The sequence below is a fragment of the Oncorhynchus gorbuscha genome, linkage group LG16 (assembly GCF_021184085.1).
Source record: "Oncorhynchus gorbuscha isolate QuinsamMale2020 ecotype Even-year linkage group LG16, OgorEven_v1.0, whole genome shotgun sequence".
NCBI classification, from domain to species: Eukaryota; Metazoa; Chordata; class Actinopteri; order Salmoniformes; family Salmonidae; genus Oncorhynchus; species Oncorhynchus gorbuscha.
In genome coordinates this window covers 9881069-9884211 of record NC_060188.1, presented here as the reverse complement: position 1 = coordinate 9884211, position 3143 = coordinate 9881069, and the positions used below count along the sequence as shown (strand labels likewise).

The following is a 3143-nucleotide window of genomic DNA, read 5'->3' as shown; positions in this document are numbered from 1 at the left end:
CAGCATCGTCCACAAGGCCCGGAGGCATGTAGCGTTCACCCCATTGGTCGGAATCTGGAATTGGTCCAAACCTCACCGTCTGCTGAGTTACCGCATTCTCCAGCGCCTTATTCACCAACTCTCGGACCAAAAAAAAAAAATGTCTATTGCATAATCTCAATTTACCACTTCATGTCTAAAATGAGAAAGTGTTTGTGTTGTTTCCAGGTGAACCATCCTTGGAGCGCCTTCCAGTCCCCAGTGAGGAGCAGTTAGGCTCAGGGACCGAGAAACTCATGTATTCTGGGTGGAGCTTCAACCCTCAGATCAAGTGGCTCTCTGGGTCTGAACAGAGGTCTGCAGCAGCCTATGAGAGAAGGATGGGGGAAGCCAGTTATATCACAGTAACACAGCAGGATTGGAACCAGGGTATGGTCTTCACCTGTGAGGTCATCGACACGGATCTTCAGAAAACTACAAGGAAGAGCACCAGTTTATGTACAGGTAGGTTGTGAACTGATAGACACCCACTACCTGTTTCAATTCAACTTCAAAAAAATTATGAATCAGAAACAAATTATCTGTGAGTATAAAACATATTGATAGATTTTATCTTCACCCGCATCTGTTTTGCTCTCAGCTTTTCCCTCGTCTACTCCATCCCTCCACCTGGAGACCCCCAGATTCAGGACAGTGATGACACAGACTGAGGTAACAGCTACATGTGTAGTCCACTCTGCATATGACGCCAAAGTGTCCTGGCTTCTGGATGGAAAAGACCCAACCAGTAGGACCCCAGTGAACCAGGCCAGCAGCACAACTCAGAGCATCAGCAGTAACCTGACTCTTCCCTCAAGCCAATGGAAAACCCTGAACACAATAACATGCAGAGCTGAACATCGCTGCTTCAACTCCACAGAGAAGACCAGTAATGTTAAAGGTTAGCATGGAACTTTGTGAAAATATATACAGAGAGAAGTATAGAAAAACATTAAGTCTTCTTACATTCCTAGCACATTAAAATGAGACCTTATTGACATTGAAGCCAGATCAATGTTCCTTTCTCCTGATGATTCCTCTCCTCTGTGTGTGTGTTCTCCAGGACCTGCAGTGGAGCAGCACTCCCACAGTGCTGATCAGGAGGTCTCTCCCAGAGTTACTGAAGGGAGACAGTGCTGTGCTGGAATGTGCCATCACACAACTCTCCTCCAGTGACCTCTATGTCACCTTTCAGGCCAATGGGGTTGATTTCCCTGAGAAACAGTATGTGGATCTGCCTGCCTCCAAAGGCCCCCATTCACTCACCAGACGGTTCTCTATCCCCAAATCACACTGGAAGACAGACAACACTTTCACCTGTAAAGTTAACCAAGGTTTCTCCAACAGCTGGGTGTCTAACTCAATAGGAAAGTTTTTTGGTGGGTCAACTTCTGTCATTGTTACCTTATGATATCATCTTTATTATTTATGTAATTTTATGTATGGCTTACCAACATGAAATTATGTTTCCATTGTTGGTTTAAAATTAAAAACTGTTTGTGTTGTTTACAGGTGAACTGTCTATGGAGCTCCTTCCAGTCCCCAGTGAGGAGATGTCTGGCTCAGGAACCCAGAAACTCATGTGTTCTGGGTGGGGCTTCAACCCTAAGATCAAGTGGCTCTCTGGGTCTAAACAGAGGATGCAGCAGCCAATGACATAAAGATAAGGGAAGACGGACGTGTGGCAGTAACCAGTCATATCACAGTAACACAGCAGGAGTGGAACCAGGGGAGGGTCTTCACCTGTGAGGTCATCGACAAGTATCTTCAGAAAGTCAGGAAGAGCATCAATATATGTGCAGGTAGTTTTTGCTATTATGACATATACTATCCTGGAGCAGTGATATAGGCCTAACCATCCTTTAGTAATGTAAGTATTCTTTGTCTGAAAGTGGCTTAAGACACTCAATTCCCCTTCCTCTCAGTGACTCCAATACCATCTCAGAAAGTGGGGGTTTACCTACAGGGACCCACTCTTCAAGAGCTGAGGACAGATGGAACGGTGCCTGTCACCTGTCTGCTGGTGGGTCTCAGCATTGGGGACTTATCTGTCAGCTGGAAGGTGGATGGGGTTGTGGCTTCTCAAGGTGGAGTCACACCGACCCCCAAGGATCATTCAAATGGGACACAGACTGAGCAGATCATGTTTAACGTGTCTGTGAGGGACTGGCATGCACACAAACATGTGTCTTGTGAGGTGAAGCACCGCTGCACCAGCCAAGCCCAGGAGGAGCATATCACCAAATGCAGAGATAGGCAAATTCAACACTCATTTGGTACACATAACCCAGAATGCTGATTTTTGATACATACACACATCTTTATGCCTATCTGACATATTAATAAACAAAATGTTTCTGTTACATTTGACTGAATAGGCCCAAAATCCAATAACTAATCAGTTTCCTGTAAATTTGTTTTGTCCCTCCAGATTCCAAGCCACCCTCTATAAAGATAGTGAGACCATCAGATTCTGATCTATGGGGGTCAAATAATGGCACACTGCTTTGCTTAGTGTCTGGGTTCTTCCCCTCTGATGTAATAGTGAATTGGGAGAAGGCTGGCAGTCGCCTACCTTTATCTCGCTACTCCAGTAGCCCTTCAGTTCTTTATGCAGGGAGCAGCACCTACTCCATGAACAGTAGACTCATCGTACCCAGGTCCGAGTGGAATCAGAACTCCAATTACTCCTGTGCTGTCAGACATGAGTCGTCCAAGAGACCTATCACCAGCACAATAGAGAATGTATTTGGTGAGTGGACTGTTGATTTGAACAGTGCCATGGATTAGATTGTAATAACATGTACTGATGAATAGTAAAACTGTTGGTTGATAATGTTGTCTAATGACTTGAAGAGTTTAGATGAGAACAATACCAGAGATATGTGGTTAGTGTGTCTCCCAATAAAAATAATTTGTAGTGCACAATGCCCATTTTGTGCATCTCAACTCTCTCTTTCATGCCCTACAGTAGGTATACGAATAGGCTATTCTATCCTCCAAACCCCTCATTGTGTAAAAAAAATTTCCTCATGACAGAAATGTAGGCTAGGTCAGCAGACCACTCTTGAGTTGAACTTAGAATTGACCTCAGACCATTTCCATTAGTACAATTTTTATAAACA

The 3143-nt window shown here is 44.5% G+C and overlaps 1 pseudogene; it reads left to right on the top strand.

Annotated features, from left to right (window-relative positions):
* Nucleotides 1–2808, top strand: part of LOC123998976 — an 899899-nt pseudogene extending 897091 nt beyond the window's left edge.
* Nucleotides 2809–3143: the final 335 nt, after the last annotated feature.